At 41.8% G+C, this 21,567-nt stretch overlaps 1 protein-coding gene across 7 annotated transcripts in view; it reads right to left on the bottom strand.

The window, feature by feature from the left end:
• Positions 1-21,567, bottom strand: part of PCED1B (PC-esterase domain containing 1B) — a 123,664-nt gene that overhangs the window by 98,976 nt on the left and 3,121 nt on the right. For all 7 annotated transcript variants that reach the window (XR_005068667.1, XR_005068668.1, XM_037061110.1 and 4 more), the window contains exons 2-3: positions 1,785-1,861; positions 111-186 (exon numbers count right to left, since the gene is read on the bottom strand). The gene's annotated coding sequence lies outside the window, so the exon portion shown is untranslated. The remainder of the gene's footprint in view (positions 1-110; positions 187-1,784; positions 1,862-21,567) is intronic.

Raw genomic sequence — 21,567 nt, 5'->3', positions numbered from 1 at the left:
AGAAAGAGAAAATGGAAAACACCAACTCTTCTGTGTGGGCAATGACGTGGTCTCTGGGGATTCTTGTGGAAAAGTGTAAAGAGCACTAGACCAGGAGTCCAGGCGGTTACCTTCCAGCACCGGGTCTAGCACACGGGGCTGCGAGGCTTTGGGTGGGGGGTTCACGCTCTCGTCCTGTTTCCTCTTCTGTAAAAGGATGGAAGTGTATTTCAGTTCTCTTCCCGATGTAATTTTTCTAACTTTCATAAGCTTTTCAATCAAAAATGGTAAAACTTGCTGACTACATTATCATCAGCATACTTTCCTGCACTTTATGGGAAGAGAGAGAATGTGTTTTCCAATATCAACGTGGGAACAAAGTAGCCACGAGACAGAACCCTCCTGTGAAGTGTCAACTTCTTGTGTGATCTTTGAGAGACACCAGCACTCTGTCGCTCTTTCAATCACTTGCACTCCATGCACCTTCCCCTGTGACTTCCTTTCTTTCGGAAGTGGTTTTAAAGCTGCTTCTCACTAGAACCTTTTTTAAAGGGGCAAAATATTTTCCCCACAAAAATCCAGTTGGGATTTACTGAATGACAGTTTGGGGTATAGCATTGACAAGATGAATTCTAAAATTCAGTTTTGAGCAATGGCTTCCACTCCCTTTGCATGTAATCAACGGGTATAGTCATGTAACCACCCCAGTGCTTCTTATTTCCCTTTGTCTATTTCCAGGTCTGCATTACTTCAGGCTCTAGGCCCCTCTTACTAAGCCTATCCCCACCAATTACACTGGCACAACACTACACACTTTCCCCTTCTAACATGCCGCCTCCACCACCCCAGGCCTGTTCTGACTGCAGAATAATGTCTAAGGCCTTAATCCAACCCTATCTCCGTAGCCCAGCTGCCATTACTCCCTTTACAAGTCTATCGTCCAGCTTTTGGAAAGATTCCCTGTTCGAGGCTCTCCTCATCGACTTGGAACGCCTTCCTTCCTTCCCTCTGACAATCTGAATGCTATTGGTCCCAGCTGAGATCTCCCTTCCTCTGTAGGTAGAGCTTTCCCGAACTCTGCATCTTGCAGGGCACTCTCCATACTCCCCACAGCCCACTCTCTAGCAGAGGAAAGGAAATGACCACAGGAGACTTGGAAGTATTCCCTCGGTGGGCCGGGGCTTTTTTAGAAGGGCTGAGTCCACTTTTGGTCATCATGGGCTTCAGGTCCCCCTACAACAGGGGAGACAGGAGTCACAGGACAAAGGTGGCCCCCTGACCAATCTCAACACAGCAAGACTGGGAGGCGTAGGGTAAGCGGCTTCCAGCGAGATGGGTATGGGAGGAAGGGCAGAGGCATCTTCTCTCACCAGGTGTGCTCTTCTGAGTGCCATCCATTGTGTCTTTCTACTGCCTCCACCCTCCCAAACATCTTTTTAGAGTAATTTGAATTCCCTGAGGCCCCAGAGGTATGGCCACCTGGGTATTTTTTTCCTCTAAGGCCTAAGACAATTTAACCTGAACCTTTGCCTCAATGAGTGACCCACAAAGTGAGTCAAGTTCATGCAAACAGTTCTCTAAGTTGGTTATTATTATTTTCACTTTGCAAAAAAGAAAATCATTCATGTCCAAGGTCAGCTGCCTTTCCCCAAGTCACGCAGCCAGTGAGCAGCAAAGACGAGCCAGATAACTGTTTCTATTTTCACGTTGTTTTGTATTCATTTAGTGGAAGAGCCTCAGCAGAACCTTCCTCACTGCAAGGAGAGGTAGAGAAACTCATGAGCTCCCGGAGGAGAGAAACTCACGTGCTCCCAGAAAGCAGTCTCCCACACTTTCCTGTCTTCTCTCATGGCTCCTCTAGGACCTCAGGTCTTCTCATTATCTGAAATATGAAAATGGCATGGGTTTAATTATTCATTTTCCATCACCCTTAATGAGGGGATTAACTGCTATGGGAAACAAGGAAATAGCCTGACCTTCAGGCTGTCAGGAAGTGATAATTAACTAAAATCCCAAGTCAGTTTCGATGGACAAATGAAAAGTGTTTCACTGATCTTAGCACAAATGGGCGACCAGGGCCCCTCACTGAGTCATACAATGGAGTGATGACAATGAGAAAGTAAACATGTGCTAAAAATAAACATGTTTTCTTATAGATGTTCACAGGTGCTCCTCAGGAGTTTCCAAACTGACCTAGGGTTTAGAGTGAGGAGGAGAGAGGGCTGCAGGGCTGGGCCTGCAGGGCAGACAGACCGGGGGCGGCCGGGGAGCAGGAGTCCCACCGGCCTCCCTTGCAGAGCAGCATCAGGAAGGTGAAGACGAACGCGCGACCTGTTAATCACAGCTCTGAGACCAACTGGTTGGTTTTTCATTAATTGGCTGGTTGATCTGGCCAAAGTTACTGTGGGAATGATTCACGGAACCAGTCTGCTGTGCAGTATGTAAACACGGCCTTCCAATCCAGAGCCTCGCTATTACAATGGTCATAAATAGCTGTGAATTACTACTGTTGTGCGACTCGTGACTTCGCCGTGGCTTCTGGCAGAGCAGATGGGAGCCACGTTCCAGGCACTGCCACAGCCCCCGCTTTTCCTCAGCATTTAACGGTGCGGCGTGGTAGGTGCCACACGGGTGACAAAATGGCACCCTCCTGGCCCTGCTCTGTTCCCAAATAACACGTTTTTCAAAAAGCCATCGAGCCTTGAAAGCCTCATACACTCTGTGTGCTATATAAAAATGTAACTGCCCAAAATACGGCAAAATGAGTCACTATTAATAACTCAGAGTCATGGGGATTCAGGCAGTCCAGTTTGTGTGCCAAAAGTTCAGAATGTTTGCCGGGTGCTTTGATTTGTTTTGTTTAACTCTGTTGTTGCTTTGCTTCAGTACATCTCCTATGTAGATATTCGACCCAGTACGTGTCATACTGTGACCTCATACTGTTATCTGTGACCTTACTGGGGACATACCAGAGCGTACAGGACAGGAGTAGAAGGCCTTCGACACTGTGGGGGCTCTAAAGATGGTGCTTGCTGAATATTTTCCATTTCTCTCGACCACAGCGACCGTCACCTTTGCCGCATAAGCAGAAATTGCTCAAGAGAAGCGAAGAAACTCCCTAAGTTACTTACATCAATAATAATGTGTTATTCACTATTCGTTGAACATTTGCTATTGCCAGACACGGTACTTCTACAGGTGGTTGCTAAGCCTCACATCAACCCAGCAAAGTAGGTGCTGTTCCCAGTTCCCAAACCAGCGTGTGCCTGTGGCTCTGGGGGCTGGAATTCAAACTCAGAGCTCTTTCGCTTGCGCCATAGGAAACTACCAGTGGGCAATCACTGCTGACCAATGGAAATTTTATGGTTCAACAAACCACTGCAATGCACTAGTCCTGAAAAGGAACCTAGAATCCCTCCCTACCCAACATGACCAAGGCGACGTGCAGACTGGCAGTGTGTTGACTGGAAAATTGTACAAAGCAGTTCTGGCGAGGAACAGCAGGGAAAAATATAAAACTATTATCTTTGCACCAGGTATTATTACTATAACAAGGCATGATGACAATAGCACAAAAATGTTAAAACGTGTCACAAATACTTTAATCCACTTATATTATCTGATACATTGTATCTGAAAAGCTCCACCTGTGCTCATACTCACCAGACTTTTCCAAGCGTCGAAATGTTTCTAATGACTGAAAGCTAATGATATTAAAATAGGAGTTTGGTAGTCTATATGTCTACGATATGGATATATTAGGGAGATAATTTGGTAAGAGCAATTTAGTTTCTTGAGAATTGTCTGAGAGTCAATAGCACAGTGATTTTATATAAAAATTTAAAAATAATTTATGGTATTACATTTGTGCCCATTTTCCCCTGTTGCCCCCTCCTCCCAGACCTCCCTCTCCACAGTCCATCCCCCACACTGTGGTCCATGTCCATGGGTGATGCATACATGTTCTTTGTCTAATCCCTCCTCCTCTTTCAGCCAGTCTCCCCTTCCCTCTGACAGCTGCCAGTCTGTTCCTTGTTTCTGTGCCTCTGATTCTGTTTTGCTCTTTAGTTTATCTTGTTCCTTAGATTCCAATTATAAGTGGGATCACATGGTATTCATCTTCCATTGCCTGGCTTATGTCCCTGAGCCTAATAGTCTCTGGTTCCATCCAATAGCACAGTGGTTTTAGATGGAAGCTATTACCTGAGATTATTTCTCAAGAGTTATTTTCTTAGAAATAAAGCCTAATAAACCCAAGCCTTCTTTTTAATTTAGTTTTCAACCACTGATATATTTAGAATGAGAAATATTAAGGCAGCCAATAATAATGATCACAATTAATATATGTTGGCTACTGAACAGTGGATTGTTAGATGCACAATAATCGGGAAGAGCTAATGTCACAAGTTTGGGTCAAAAGACAAATAAAAAGAAAAGGGTCAATGAATCTTAGAATGAGATTTCAGTCATGAGAAGAATCTCATTTTACTAAAGTGAAAACTGAGGTACAAGAAAGCCAAATACATGATGGAAGGTATTCAACTCTCTGGGGACCCCACAGTGATGAGCATTCAGTTCTCCTGACTCTCAGGCCAGTGTTTCCCCATTCAAATCATCGTTTGGGTCCAAGTAATATTTTTTTCTTTCTACGTACATTTTTGAAGCCATCTGGAACATATAATAAAAGATATGTCCTAAACAAAGTAATACACTAAAATAAACTCAAATCCTAGGTGATCATATTTAGGATGGGGTAACTAGACACTTCAGATTTATTGAAACAAGATGGACAAATAATAATCAAAGTCAACTCTTTGGGGTTTATTACCAGAATCTAAAGTGTAGGTGGCCTTTGTTGGACCAAGAAAACTTTCCTTTCTATCCTCTCCCTCCTGGACTCTCTGCTTCTCTCCCGTATGGAAGGCGTCACACCTGCGATGCTGGAGGATCGGATGTGACTGGTTTCTGACTCAGGATTGTGGACAGGAATCTGAACCAAAGCCAGTGGTAGCTTTACCATTTTACTTGTAAACCAAACAAAACAACCAAATGAGAAAAGTACTTCAAACGAAAAAATTCCTAACATCTTTTTAAATACAGTGATACACACGTCTGAGAAAAAGAACTGTATTGATGGAGGGATGGATGATTCAGCTGGTTTCTACGTTAATAGTGACTGATTTTGTAAAAATGGAAATGTTTAGAAAATAAATGATACTATTACACCAGAAAAGACAAATGCATAAAGTGCTAGAGAACCAAACATACTCAAAACGCAATTTTCTTTTATTTCCATATGTGATTTTTGAGAGTTCTGAATATTACTCTGGCTTTTAATGACACAGGAAAGGAAAATAAATTGTTAATGGTTGTCTCTCAGAAAAAGCAGTCATTTATGCACGAAGATAATTTTTCTAAAACAGTGTTTATGAATAGTCCTCTACTTGAGAGTTTATATTAGTTTAATAGTCCCTCACTGGCCTTAGATCAAATCTGTGAGACTGGCCTCTTTTCTAAGGAAATTGCTGAACACTGCACTCTGGAGTCACTGGGTTTATGTACGCACACCTGTGTCGATGCAAATGTGCGGTGTGCCTGCCGAGTCTTCCTCGAAAAGTCAGGTTTACGGCTGACACGTAATGGACGTGAGCCTGTGAACTTGTGGGCTGATGTTGGGAGTGGCCAGATGGAAGGAGAGGTTGTGTTCTTGGCTCAGAAAATTCCTTTCAATGGCCTGCACTGCCTGCTTTCATTATGACTTTGTGATTGTGGCTGGGCCAGCACTAAGTCTGCTTTTCCTGGGCTAAGTAAAGGCTAATAACGCAGAGCTCACAGAAGACCAAGGACACAGGGAAGCCTAGAGGAATGGTAAAGGGAAAAAGAGGGTTTCTGAAAGTGGGATACCTGAATATCGGGCTCTGACATCCTCAAAAAATTCATGACAGGTAGAGAAAGAATATTTGCTCAAACTACATATATACCATGTATCATTCAAATGAACGCTATAGTTGTTAGACATTGTACTAAGGTGCTAAGTATGCAAAGATGGAGGAGACATAAGCCCTGTTTCCAGGGCACTTACAGTTTGATAGAAGAGGTGATACGGTACGTGTGTGGTGTGGGGGGGGGCAGGGAAATGTTCATCTGTAACGGTAAGTATCCCTTTGAGGCAGAATAAGTGGCCAGCTATGGAGATCAGAGGAGGTACTCTGGGAAGACGCCTCCTAAAATGGTATCATGACTTCTTATTACTTAGTATCTAATGTTGCCTTCTGACTGCAGTGCTTTCCTAAAACGTTCCTGGAAAAGTCAGCAAAGCAAGTATTTGCCAGTGTGCCAGGTTTCAGATCACTTTCCTTCCTCACAGGAGAGGGAGGGCCCCACAGAAGCAGTGCGTGCCTGAGAGAAGGGAAACCCATTAGGAAAGGGATTGTTTGTTGGTTGCTAGGAATCAAATCTCGCTGGAGTTAACTCAAATTACAAAGAGGAGTTAACTGTGAAGATAAAGCCAGCAGTCTTCCAGGTCCAGAAGCAGGAAACAGTCCAGATGGACATCACAGCGGCGGAAGCTGAGAAATAGTCAGAAACTCAAGTCGGTTGGACTCTGATCTTTTCTTTCATTTTTTGACTCTCTCTTTTGACTCTTCTCCTTGCCTTTTAAAGCATTTCTTATTTCTTTTCTCTGTAGACTTGCCTTCTTCCGATTAGTTCTAATTTTGTTCTCAAGTAACTTTGGTTGTACTTGACTTTGGTGTGCTCTGAGGCCCACCTCAGCCCCCACTGGATGTGAACTCTCAGTGGTGGTCCATAACCACTGACTGTAGTTTCTGTAAGGTGGCTCAAATTCTCGAGAGAGATTCTGCTGCCCCTGAGTATACTCGCTCCTGGTCTATTCAGAGTGGGGTGAAGTGGATATGCGCTGGGGTCAGGGCTACCTAAGTCTGTCCTCTATAGCAGAGACGGAACAGCAGGAACTCTCAGAGACAACAAGTGTGTCAACTACAACCCCAAACCACGCACAGTGTGGCGGTGGTCAAGCCTTCCTTGGAGAGGGGCAGGGCGCTCCCGGCTGACACTCTCGGCCACAGCATCATTGGAGCAGCAGTCTCCTTCCTGTTAAATTTGTCGTAGGGGGAGAAGAAGGACGGAGAACCAGAAAACCCAATTTTTATCCATGCTCCAAACACTATCTTGCTTTGTGTCAGTACTTTGGGTAAACTGAGGAGATAAGCTATTCGTTTACTCAGTTACCCTCAGCAAGCACCCAGTCTGCCTTACGCTCCATGAACAGAACAGCCTGATGCACACCAAACGTTTCTATCATTAATGTTTCTCTATGGTATGTGTTTGTTAGCTTTCCCCTGACTACAATCCAGATTCCATCAGTGAGAAGCACCCAAAATAATCCTGGAATCAATTGTACCTAAAAATTTCTATGAGCAGAGTATTAATAACTTTAGATACATAAACAGTCATAATTTCTGGCTCTGAAACCTTAAGTTCAGTCCAGTGCCTGGAAGGGAAAACTAAGCAGAAAGACAAAAATAAACATTATATTGTCAGCCTCACTTTCCCTCCCCCACAGATACCTGGCTTCCCAGTTGTGAGGAGACTTCCACGTGTGCCACAGGCAGATTTTCACGTGTGCTTTGATTTTTAAAAACCTAGGAATAAGGAGCTATAAGAAGCAGGAAGAGGGAGATCGTGTAAGAAGTTGGAATTAAACTGTATTTTGAGGGATGTATGTTCTATAGGCACATTTATCTTTACAGGCACAAGTTATTTTAGGTATTTTTAGTTGTACAGAGACTCAGAGGATTGAACCAGGCTCGAGGGACTCAAGTTCAAGACACGGTGTATAACTGAGGGAAAATCCCTTTCCTCTTATCCCCCCCACCCCCACCTCCGCTTTGTCTTTCTGGCTTGCCCATCACGTTATTAATGGGATCAACCCAGGGCTGAATGTCAGTGCTCTCTGAAAACTGCAAAATACCATTCAGTGAGTGTTTGAATTTGACTGAGTAAATTCAGAACTTTATTGAAAAGTCAGTATTGCCTGAGATACCAGAGTTATGTTACTCAAACTTACAATCTATTTTTGGTGATTGTTTAAACAAAATTTCATCTCAAATATATTTAAACTAGTACACTTAACTTAAGTAGTGGCTGTATTGCAGTTTATTTCCTAAGAAAATAAAGGAAGGAAAAAAACATTGAAAAGGATAAATATATAGATATTTATAAATTATTACTGACTGTACAAAACAATAATTGTAATGTCCTTTGTAGTATAAAAACTATGTAGAACTGAAATGCAAAGCAAACACAACACAAAATTCACAAGCATTAAACAGTATCAAAGACTTAAGGGTCTAAGAATACCAGAAAAGTGGTAAAAATAATAATTTGTATAATTTTATAATAAGTCAAGGATATATGTTGTGATCTCTAGGATATCTGCTGTTAGAATAAGAAACTAATATATAATATATAAATTGTTAGGTAAAATATTACATAATAAAATTTCAATAATCTAAATGAGGGAAAAAAAAGGAGGAAAAGGAAGATAGGAAAAAGGAACATAAGAAAGAAGAGCCTAATAGAAAAAATGAGTTGGTAGCTGGAACCTCAATTGTGTGAGTAATTACACTGAATACAGTGAACTAAATGTGAAGTAAAAGACCATGGTTGTCAGAGTAGATGAAAACAAACCCAATTATACGCTTTAACTATGATGTCAAAGAAATGTTTAATGTGAAAGACAAATAGACCATGCAAATACTACCAGCAACAAAAAGCTTGTGTGACTACCAATATCAGGCAATGTGACTTTAAGGCCAGAATTTGTATTAGAGGGAAGAGTGAGAGTTCATAATTGTAAGTGGGATCGTCCAAGAAGGTAGTACAATCCTAAATCTCTGTGCACCCAATGGCATTGCTGCAAAGTAAACCAAATGAGAAACGGATAGAACAAAAAGGAAAAGTACAAAGTCAACAATCACAGTGGGAATCATTAACACATTGTTCTGAATAGTTGGTAAAACAAATTAAAAATTTCTTAAAAATCAGGAAGGACATAGAAAATATTAACAGCACAATGAACAGGCCTGATCTAATTGCAGTGCATGTAAAATTGCAGCTGCTAATGACCAACTCACATTCATTTCATGGCATATTTATTAAAACCAATATATTGTAATATAAAGAAAGTCTCAACAATTTCAAAATATTGAAATCATTCAGAATATCTTCTCTGACCACCCTGGAATTAAACTAGAGCTCAATAGCAAACATAGGAATATATGTTGTGATCTCTAGGATAGCTACTGCCTAGCCTAACTACCTAAAAATTAAACAATACACTCTAAATAATCCATGAGACAAAGAAAAAACCCAGAAAGTAGAACATATTTTAGACTGAATAATTAAAAAATACATTTCAAAGCTTATGGGAAGAAACCTAAAATATTGCTTAAAAGGAAATGCATAGCCTTAACTGCATATATTAAAATGAAAAAGTCTAAAAATCAATGATTAATATTGATTTCAAAAAGGTAGAAAAAGAACAGTAATTAAATCCCAAAGAAATAAATGATAAAGATAAAAGCTGAAATCAAGAAAATAAAAAACTGAACATATAATAGAGAAAATCAGTAAGCCCCCCAAATTGTCTTTAAAAGGATTTAACAAAATTGATAAAACCCTAACAAGACTGATTTAAAAAAAAATAGAAGAACCATAGACGAGCAACAACAATAGAAGAGAGGACTATTGACTGCACAATAAAAAGTATTCTAAAAACAATATTATATAGATACATTTGCAATTTGGATGAAACACACAAATTTTTTGAAAAATGCAACTTACTAAAGCTGGCAGAAGAAGAAAGAAAATATTAATAGTTCTGTAGGTATGAAAAATTTGAATCTATTATTTAAAAATCTTTCCTCCAAGAAAAATCCAGGCCCAGATAACTTATCAATGAATTCTTTCAAACATTTAAGGAATGTCTTGTATAATTCTTCAATAAGATAGAAATAGAAGCAGAGATTTCCAGACATTTTAAGAAATAAAAGCAGCATAAACTTGACTTTAAAAATCTGACAAGCATTCTGAGAAAAAAAAATGGAAACTCACCTTTCTCATGAATCTTATTAAAAAGTTCTTAACAAAAATATTTAGGAAGTCAAATTCAGTGATACAGTAAACAGAGCAGTTTAGTCTGGGTGTGCAAGTGTGGCTTGATATTGAAAAATCATAAACTCTGTTTATCACATTCAAAGAAAAAAATCACATGATCATCTCAAATGCAGAAATAGTATTCAATTAATTCAACATTCATTTGTGATAAAAACCTTTAGCCAACTAAAAATAGAACTTCCTTAATGTGATAAAAGAATTTACTTAGAGCAGACATCATTCTCAATGGTAGAATACTGAAAACATCCCCATCATACGGGGACTGAATCAAGAATGGCCTGGGTAACCACTCCGATCCAACACTGTAACTGCAGGTCTAGCCAGTGCAAAAAGGCAAGAAAAAGAAATAGAGGGTATGCAGATTGAAAGGAAAGAAATAAAACTGTCATTTCTAGACAAGAAGATGGTGCACACAGATTTCTAAAGAATCTATAGGCAAATTCTCAGCATGAATAAGAGAATGTAAGAAGGGCACTGAGTATAACGTCAACATACTGTTTACAGAGATTGCATGATTGTGTACTGTCCAAACCTCCTATCTGAAACCCACCCTCCAAAGTTATGGTAGCAGGAAAGGGGGCATTCGGGCGATGATTGGTTCCTGAGGGTGGAGCTCTCACGAATGGAATCACTGCTCTTGTAAAAGCCCCTGCCTATGAATGAGAAAGAGGGTACTGGTCAGATACCACTTCTGCCAAACCTGAGCTTGGGCTTCCCGGACTCCAGAACCGTGCGATACAACTTCGTGTTGTCTATCAGCCAACCACTTTATGGTACTTGGCTACAGCAGCCTGAATTGACTATATCTGTGTATAACGTCTATAGTCAAATGGAAAACAAAACATTTTAAAGAGCATCCACAAACTCAAACACCTAGAAGTAAATCTAATCAAAATGTGCAAGATCTACTGAGAATTACACAATATTATTCAACAAAAATAAAAAAGAACCAATAAATGAAAGTATACACATCATTATGGGTTGGATGACTCAATGTTGTAAAGAGGTAAGTTTTCTCCAAATTAATATATACTTTTCTGAATTTTCAATCAAAATCCAAGCCACAGTTGTTTTTTTTTACAGAAATGTACAGTCAATTTTCAAGTGTATATGAAAATGCAAAAGGCCAAGAATAGCAAAGGCATCCTTGAAGAAGAACCAATATGTAAGACCTAACACTGTGAGGTATCAGGAACTATTGTTGTAAAACGTGGTAAACAAAAACTGTGTGGCACTGGTGCGAGGACAGATGACTGTGCAACGAATAGACCCACACAAATATGATCACATGACTTGTGACAAAAATGCGCAGCACAGGAAGGAAAAGGGTGGTCTTTTTAATAAGTTGTGCTGAATCAATTGGACATCCACATGGAACAAACTGGATATCCACATTGACTTTAGCCTCACATTACACACAAATATCAATTCCAAATGTGTCTCAGTCTATTAGGGCTGCTATAACAAAAAAACCCATAACTGTTGGTGTCTGGGGAGGGACTGCTCCCTGCTGTGTCCTCACATGGTAGACGGGGACAAGGAATCTCTCCCCAAAGCTCCGGGTCCTGCTGCCCTCACCTTAGAAGATGCTATTTCAACATATGAATGGGGAGGGGCGGGACACAAACATCAGACTGTAGCAAAATGGACTGGAGATGCAAATTGACCGGTAAAACAATAAAGCTTTCACAGGAAAACATTGTTACGCCCTTGGAGTGAGCGGTGCTTTTTAAAAATAAATATGAAACAAAAACCATAAAAGGAAAATGTGATAAACTTGACTATATTAAAACTAAGAACTTCTGTTCACCAAAAGTGAGTAAAAAGGCAACCACAGGGTGGAATAAAATATTGCATATATTTTTTAAATTATTTTTTATTTTTCAATTACAGTTGGCATGCAATATTGTATGTTTCAAGTATATAACCCAGTGATTAGATATTATATAACTTACTAAGTGATATATATCATATATATTATGTGTGTATTCATACATAATGTATGATAAAAAACAAATTTGAATATAAAAGAAAGAAAAGACAGGTCAACAGCAAAATGGGCAGAAGATTCCTAAAAGAGGATATGTAAACAGCCAATAAACATGAAAAACTGCCCCAGTTTATTACAATAGTCCTCCCGTACCTGCGGGGGACACGTTGCAAGACCCCCAGCGAACACCTGAAACCATGGACGGTACTGGTCTCCCACCCCATACACATTCATAACACATACACATTTTCCGTTTATGTCTCCCACCCACAAATGTAGCACCTTCCCATTTTAGTTAAGCACTTATCACGCGCTGGGGCTGTAACTTCTGCAGGTCAAGGTGCCACAACAAAACCAGCAAGAAGTTTTTTCCTTCTTGATGGTTTCAGAGAGAAGACTTCTTACCGCAGAACTTACATAATTACAACCTCAGTACATACTTTTTTCCTTCCTATTAAGTCTAGAACTTTCAACTTTTCGCTGTAAGACAACACTTTACGGCTTCCCTTTGGCACGCATCTCTATGCTTGAATGCAAGGGCCCACATGATGTAAAACCAGGGCTACCTGAACGCAAACACCAGGGCACAGGAAGTGATCGCACAGACGGCTGCTGAGCGAGGAGGAGGCCAGGAGCCTGACAAAGAGATGAGTCGAGAGGGGTGGGATGGAGCCGACAACACAAGACTTCATCACGCTACTCAGAATGGCAGATGATTTAGAATTGATGAATCCTTTCTGGAATTTTTTCATTTAATATTTTCTGACCCTGGTTGATAGCAGGTGACTGACCCTTCTAAAAGCAAAACCGTGGATGGGGGTGGGGTGGGGTGGCTACTATAGTCATTAAAATGTAAATTAGAAGCACCATGGACTACCACTCCCTATCTACCAAAATTGTCTTTTTTTAATTTTTATTTTTAAAAATATTTTATTTATTTATTTCTTGAGAGAAGGTAAGGCAGGGAGAAAGAGAGAGAGATATCAATGTGTGGTTGCCTCTCATGCACCCCCTACTGGGGATCTGGCCTGCAAGCCAGACATGTGCCCTGACTGGGAATTGAACTGGTGACCCTTTGGTTCCTTCAGCCCATGCTCAATCCACTGAGCTACACCAGCCAGGGCTCCACCAAAATTCTTAAGAGAAAAGATGGAAAACATTAGGTGCTGACAAGGACATGGAGGAACAGAAATTCTCTTATAGGAGAATAAATTGATATGACCACTGTGGAAAATGGGCAGTTATTACTGATGTTGAATGTGTGTATAAACTGTGACCCAGCAAATACGCACCTAGCTACATTCCCAGTGGAAATGTGTAATGTGTTCTTCTTCAAAAGACATGTATCAGAACGTTCCTTGGCAATAGCACTTGTAATAGACACAAATCGGAAACTATCCACATGCTCATCAACAGTAAAATGGCTAAACTGTGACTTATTTAGTCACCTGGGGGAACACTATATAGCAGTGAGAATGATCTGCAACGACACACAAAAACACAGATGACTCTCTCAAACACAAAGCTGAGCAATAGGAGCCGACACAAAGAGTATCCACTGTCTTTCCCGAAAGTGTAAGTACAGGCGGGACTGATCTGTGCCGCTGGAGTCAGGAGGGCGGTTACCACAGGGGGCGAGAGACTGGAAGGGCACGCAGGCCTTCAAAGTGCTGGCAGGTGTCCTGTTCCTCCCTCTGGGTGACATGGCCCTTTCTCGGCTCATCCTCTTTTATTATATGATTTCTGTCTTGTAACTGTCTCTGCTGGAATATTTTTTAATCAGAATGCCTGGACAGAACTCAATTTCTGCTTATGTAACTATTCAGTCTACTTTCTTTAAAAATTTTTTTAAAAAAATCCTCACCTGAGGATATGTATGTTGGTTTGACAGAGACAGAGAGGGAGAGACTGAGAAAGAAACATTGATTGGTTGCCTCCTGTACGTGTCCCAAAGGGGGACTGAACTTGCAACTGAGGTATGTGCCCCGTCCAGGAATCGAACCCATAACATTTTGGTGCATGAGACAGCACTCCAACCAACTGGCCAGGGCTCAGTTTCCTTCCCATACACACATTTGTCATTGTGCTTTATAGAGGTTCTACAAAACGCCTGCTTCTCAGGACTGGCTTTTCTCTCCAGGTGGCTCTGCAGCTCCCTGATGTCTCTCTCCAGTAGGAGTCCTGTGCTCTCTGTCTGTCTGCCTCTCTTCGGCATGACCGCGATTCTACCTTATTTGTAATGCTGTTCTGCCTTCGCATTTCCCCTATGCCGCTGGTGAAGGAGGAGGGAGACATGGCCTTTAATAGAGTAATTTTCTAGTTGAGGCAGAATCATGATGTTACTGTGTGTCTTGCACAATTTAAAATCTCGCGGAATAACGGCTTGGTAGCTTCTACCTAGAGACGACAGGGCCACATCCAACCAGCCTCTTTCGTGACAATGGGTTTGTCATGCTTGATGCCACTAAACATTCAACTAAGCAACCTGTGCACCCTTCCCTAGTATTTCGCACTCACCAAACATTTCTGATCGTACACTCGGCTGCCCAAAGCTTTCTGATAGGCAGAGAATACGACTAGGCTCACGGCAAGTTCCGATCCACTTGACTTTTGCTTTAAATTGATAAGTACGTAATCTTTAGGTTTATATTAGAAATCATTCTGCATGTATTGAGCTAACTCTGGGACACCAAAACCAGCAAGATTCTGGGCCTGCTGAGCTGGGCGGCGTTGATGTTTTCAAGGTGACCCTTTCTGGACAGCCCACCACTGAGTTTTACCCCAGACATCGCCTACACACAGACGAACACGTTTTGATACTACTTACTGGGTCAACGCGTATTCTGCAGTGGAAACAGAACTAAGAGGGTCAGTGCCTTCCCAGCAAAGGGAATCTAGAAAACAAGAATTTAGATGTCCAATAGTTTTAATAAATACGATGGAGTCCATGAAAAATTCTGCTTTGAGATGAATGTGGACAACTCTCCACAGCAGCACATTTTCTTGCCATCATCCTGCTGTTTCTGGACAGAGAAAAATGGCCATGAGCAGGTTCATCCTAGTGCAACTTGGTTAGAGCTGGGGGCCTGCCCTCGCCTGCACAACGGCTTCCAAAGAAACCTTCCTCCGCTTCCTACCAGGCATTTTTTCGCAATGCGAGAAGCGAATGGCAGCATGTCAAATCTGCTCTCTGGAGAGTTGTTGGTGTTATCATCATTATTAATTTATTTTGCCTTTCCCTGTGTTTCAAACCCCTTTCGGGTACTGTCCAGGGTATACTGAGCTTGTTAACCATCACCCCTAACTAAAGGTCTCTACCCAGGATGTTCTCCACAACTTGCCAGCTTGAAGGAGAGGTGCTGAGAAGCCCGGGCGTGGAGACTGGTGTCTCACTCCAGCCCACGGCAGCTGAGAGAGCACCATGGAGAGCCAGGCAGGACCAAGGCAACAGCAGGCCCTCCAAACGAGGATGGAGGACCTGCTGTACCATGGTACAACGGGGCTCGGGGGAGCCACATAATTAGTACAAACACGGTGGAGACACTTCTCCAGCTCTGTTTATTCTGTACATAAACCGAGCTTCAGTTCCATTAGGTTCAACAAACATTTGTTAAACATCTGTGCTGTGTAAGATCAAGTCCAAGGCACAGGGCAATAAAGATGAATAGCACACAATGGGGCCTCACTGTCATACTCTTTTACAGCTTTCTAGTTCCCCGAGCACTTTCCACGCGGTCATCTCAGCTAGCACGGCGAAATGAAACTGTGTGTGCCTGCGTCTCCATTTTACACATGGGGAAGCTGATAATCTGAAAGACCGGGCCACTTACCCAAAATCATACATACAGTTAATAAATGAAGGTTCTGGCACCAGGACCCAAAGATTTGATTATTTATTCAATGCTTTTTTAAAAAAAATACATTGCCACTTGGCATACAATTAGAGGATGTTTCAGATACCTCGTATGTGCCATGAAAGAAATACGACTTTCTTTTTTCACAGTTCTTTTTTTTCCGTACAGTTCTTTATTGTGAGTGCAATGGATAAAATGAGCCAGAGCGTTCATATCATTGTTACTTAATTCTGAGACTTAATTTCATCCCTGACCATTCAAACGGTTTCTCCCAGGATATTTTTTTTATTTGCAACAATTCACTTTGTTGAATTAGATACATGGTCAACAAGAAATGAGTGTGATCTGAGCGTCTGCTTGTGTTGGAATTTTTAAATACCCAAGGTATATTTTCTGTTGCAAATATTTTGGTTCTTGGTTATATATCCTATAATTATTTCAAATGAGACTACAGATTCCTAAGGGAGAGCAACCCCATCACGGCTCTGGGAGTGTGGCCAGGACTAACAGTATTTGCTGAATGGAATTTAAGTTATGGCTGACCCTACTTCTCTCTAATGGGGAGCATTAGAGCTAATCATTTGGTATGAAATCAGAGTGAGACACACTTCCGTAAGAGATCTGGTTCTACCTCTAATCTTGGGCAAGTTAAAGAAAACAACTAAGCCCCAGCACCCTCATTAGAAGAACGGGGTTGTTAATGGCCATCTCTTTGAACCCTTGTAGGAATTAAATGATGCCCTGGCTGATGTGGCTCAGTGGATTGAGCTCTGGCCTGTGGACCGAAAGGTTGCTGGTTCAATTCCCAGTCAAGGCACATGCTTGGGTTGCTGGCCATGTTCCCGGCTGGGGACGTGAGAGAAGCAACCGATTGCTGTTTCTCTCGCACATCTCATTTCTCTTCCTCTCTTTCTCCTTCCTTTCCCCGTCTCTAAAAGTAAATAAAATCTTTAAAAAAAAGAATTAAATAAGAAGGCTGGTATGTAGTGAGAATGCAATAAATGTTGGGTCTCATTTCCAAGTCCACCTTCCTGGATCTGTGCAGAGGTCCTCTGCCTCCCCTACCTGAATGTGATGTTTCTTTTCACTGTCACAAACTGGAAGAAAGGTCAGAGCTGCAGAGCCAATTACACATGGAACGTCTACTACAGAAGGATTTGCATTTGCTGAAAATAACTGAGTAAGTATTTGCAACGGTGCTGGCATACCCTTGGGATGTTACTTTTTCTTTCAATTGTATTTTATTTCATGTTAACGGTGGCTAGTAATTAATGATGGCTTCAAATCAGATATTCCTTTGAATAACCAGATACCACCTTTACAAAGTTATTTTAAATTAATGGCTGTTACAGAAAAGCATATTATTTTTAAGGACTTAAAGTGGGAGTCTGAATGCTGCATATAGTTCTCTAAGCTGGTTTTGTTAAATAGTATCTGTATTTATCAGAAGATAAAATTAGCCTCAGTTTTTAGAGATATAATAGCATTTAGGAATTCAATTAGAGGCTCCCCTCAGGCTAATGATGAGAAAAGTGAAATTAGAGTGCTTACCATTTATGACCAAAATCTCAAGAAGTGACTGTAATGTTAGAGGCATGGCTTTGACAAGCTGGATTTTATAAAGCAAATTTTCCTCTGCTTATTTCATTCTGGTGGCTGAGGATTTCAGGGCATTTAAGACAGAAAAGGTCTGCTTGTTTCTCTCATTACATAATTATGACAAAGAGAAAATCATCCTTTTGCAAATGTCTCGGGTTCCTGACTGCCACAAATTTATTCTTTGAGCAGAGAAAAATGTGTGTTATCTGTAAGATGAATGGCATTGTCTGGTTCTTTACATTTTGTTCTGTATCTCCCAATTTTCCTACAGTGAACACAGGATTTTTAAGGTTAGAAAAAAAAGGCCTTCCGTTTTTTAAAAATTTTTGTCTCTCATTGAACAACGAATGGGGGTGTGGGGCAGGGGACAGTGCTACAGGGGTTCGTCTAACGCTGTGTTGTGGGAGAGAGTTCGAAGAGGCTGGGAGGGGATCCCAACCCAGGACGCTGAGTTCCAAGCCTGGGAATGTGGACAACTGGCCACTAGCCAGACTTGTGCGGCCAGCGTAGCGCTGTGTGCACCTACGATTCTCAGACTAAAGAACAGTGCCCAGCACACAGTATGTGTTCAGTAAATATTTGCCAAACAAATGACTATTGCAAAGAGGGAACAGCAATCACCGCTCCTCAGATCAGGGGAAACCAGAGCTACTTCCTGCCTGGGAAGCGAGAAGAGGCTTTCGCCCTCTGAAACTACAGCTGCTGAATAGTGAGTGGGAATCACACTAAAGCCGAAACAGTGTTGCATGTGACTGAATCATAGGTCACTTTAAACAACTGTAAGTTCTCACGTGCTTTTTCTTACCACAAAAGTATTGTAGGAAATAGAAAATACAGATAAACAAAGAGAAGAAAAATTTTTAAGTTCTGTTACGATGTAGGTATGTACTCTTTCAGATGATCTTCTATGCATATTTATAATGAGGTCTGTCTAGAAGGTATGCAGCCATGTAATACGAAAAACAGAGACATTTATTGAAGGAGATACAAGACACAAGAAACATTGTACACAGGACAATGACACTTCAGTCCCCTTCAAAGTAGGTACCTTGGGACCTCACACAGTTCTCCCAGTTGCCACCAGCTGCCCTGTTGTATTTTCCTAAATCTCATTGATGGTCTGAAATCTCTTCCCTTTCAAAGGTGATTTTAGTTTTGGAAAAAGCCAGAAGTTGCAGGGCACCAAATCTGGGCTGTAGTGGGGCTGAGTCACCCGAGTGATTTGATGTTTCATCCCAAACTGCATGAGACGTGATGCATGAGTGGGTACTTTCTCATGATGAAGCTGCCAATCACCAGTTGCCCATAGCTGTGGCCTTCTGAATCATCCAAATAGTTTCTGTGGAAGGATGTTCAAGTTTAACACAAAATTTTTGCAAAATCTGATGCAGATTCGTTGCTCTATTCACTCAGTCATTTTGAATGTGGTGGCCACACAGCACACACACATGCTCACTCAACAGCATCTACCACCCCCACTGACTAGTACAGTGAAGTTGTCATTGTTTACACATGAGCATTCCAGTCCCCTCTCCTTGGCTGTCAGGTTACACTGATGTCACACAAACCATTCTCATTATATTAATAATGCCTGAACTTTTTTGGACAGACCTTGGTATATTTCCTTTTACAACAGTTGAAATAGTGGCCATTTGTAACTTTTATCTCTGTTACTAGATATTTCTCTGACACGTTATTTTCAATGACAATGTAGTATGACACCAGATGGATGTACACTAATTTATTCACCCACATCCCTGTGGCACATTAAATGTGTGACATATTTTTCAGTTAGAAATAATGCTGCAATGAATGTGTACTACTCCATCATAATCAAATATTTAGGAGATATCTCAATTAGAGAGATATAGCGGATACTATACCGTACTATACTATAGAGTGATAACTCAGCTGTAGACAACTTGCCCCAAGCCACTCTTCCGGAAGCTGCAGTGGGACCGACACCATTCCCAGGAGGAGGAGGAGCCGGATCGCCCAGGGCAGCGCCATCCGACCAGCTGAGGAATGAAACCCGGCCCTGACTGCGGGTAGTACCAGCCCCGAATGCTGGTGCCTGTGCTCTAGTACTGTGCGCTCCCGGGGCCCATGGTCACCAGGCAATCAGATGAACGTTTTGACGTTGAAGGGAACTTAGGACATGGTTAACTGTTATATTCTTAATTGTTTCTTGGGGTTTATGGAGAGGTTAAAGTTAAAGCATTTTTTTTTTTTTACCAAGACTAGAACTTAGATCTCCTCAACTCATAAAGCTGCTGGGTTTCTGTAACCACACAGGGGTTTAATGGTCTCAGAATTGAAGACTCTGGGTAAATGGGACTTTGGGCCAAGACTAACTATGACAGGGCAGATGCCCCACATTCTAAGGTCAAGTGTACCTAAACCAAATATGCGGGACTTTCAAAGGGATGATCTTGACCATGTACAACCCATAGCCAGAGAACCCCATCCAGACCTTGAAAATGTCATGCCAAGTGAACGGAGCCAGCACGGAGGCCACGCGCTCTACGATTCCATTTATGTGAAATGTCCAGAACAGGCAGATCCACAGTGGAAGAAAGGAGGTTCGTGGTCGCCAGGGGCGGGAGTGGTGGGTGGGAATGTCTGCTTAATGAGTCAAGGCTTCTTCGGGGGATGATACAATGGTTCTGGAATTAGAATTACTGCACAATAAGGTGAGTACGTTAAAATCACTGAATAGTATTTTTTAAATGATCGAATGGTGTATTTTATCTCAACTAAATGCTTCGTTTTATTATTTATTTATTTTTCATTTTTATTGAATTTATTGGAGTAAATGTTTTTGAAAAACAGCCTATCAATGAAGACCTCTACCCCATCCCCACCCCCCACCCCCATCCCTTCCATTTCTAGTCTAGGGAGCTTCCAAAGAATGAAGCCACGTGCGTCCTGGAGTTCAGAGGGCACAGGGGCTGGAGCTCATCTCTGTACAGTGAGAAACACACTACCGGGCAAGAGATGGTTCTGCCACAAATCTTGGGCAACTTAATAAATCACCTGAAGCGGGCCAAAAGAAGAAGGGGCTTTTGCAGGAGCAGAGGGGGCAAAGGTGTGTGTTTCCTGTGGGCCAAGGCTCCTGTCACATTGTAAAAACCCTGCCAAGAGCGCCAGGCCAGGGCGAGGACACCTGGACAGAGAGCTCTAGGGAGCAGTCAGTCTCCTGCAGAGCCAGAGGCCCCAGTGAGCCCTGCCTCTGAAGAACTCCAATGTGCCCCCCAGGTTAAAAAGGAGGCAACATTCAGCATCTGCTGGTGTCCCAGCTATCCCTGGTGACAGGCACAGGCTATAATCACGTGAGATAAGGCATATGAGACCCTTCACAGGACATAAAGTGCTATTAAAATGCTCATTAGCAGTAAAAGTGACTCCAAACTATCAAGCTAGTGATGCAACCATTTCTTGTCTCAGATCTCTAACTTCTTCACATTTTGATCGCAACCTAAGAAATTCTGGAAATCACAGAGCCAGAAGAACACCAGAGATTTCATCTACTCAAATACCCTGCCCCCAGGTAGGCATTACTTCCAAACTCTGCACCCTAGACTCAGAATCATGTCAGATGTCAACCCACTTTCTACTGTGTGTTGGAGTCATTCCTGAATAGTCAAAAATATCAAGAGATTGTCCTGACCCATGTGGCTCAGTCGGTTAGTCACGGTCCCCCAAAATGAGAGTCTCCCACTTCGATTCCTGCTCAGGTCACAGGCCTGGGCTGTGAGTTCTGTCCATGGACAGGGCGTGTAGGAGAGGCCACCGATCAATGATTCTCTCTCTTTTTTGCTCAGTGTTTCTCTCCCTTTCTCTTGCTCTTCCCTTCTCTCTAAAAATTAGTACAATCTTTGAAAAAATATCAATAGATTGTGCCATGTGGGAAAGGCCAGAGGAATATCTATCTGTCCTATTTCA

Source organism: Sturnira hondurensis, unplaced genomic scaffold (assembly GCF_014824575.4).
Source record: "Sturnira hondurensis isolate 20B ecotype Veracruz unplaced genomic scaffold, ASM1482457v3 Scaffold0013190, whole genome shotgun sequence".
In the NCBI taxonomy this organism is placed as follows: Eukaryota; Metazoa; Chordata; class Mammalia; order Chiroptera; family Phyllostomidae; genus Sturnira; species Sturnira hondurensis.
The sequence above is the reverse complement of the archived record's forward strand: the minus strand, read 5'-3'. Positions and strand labels throughout refer to the sequence as shown.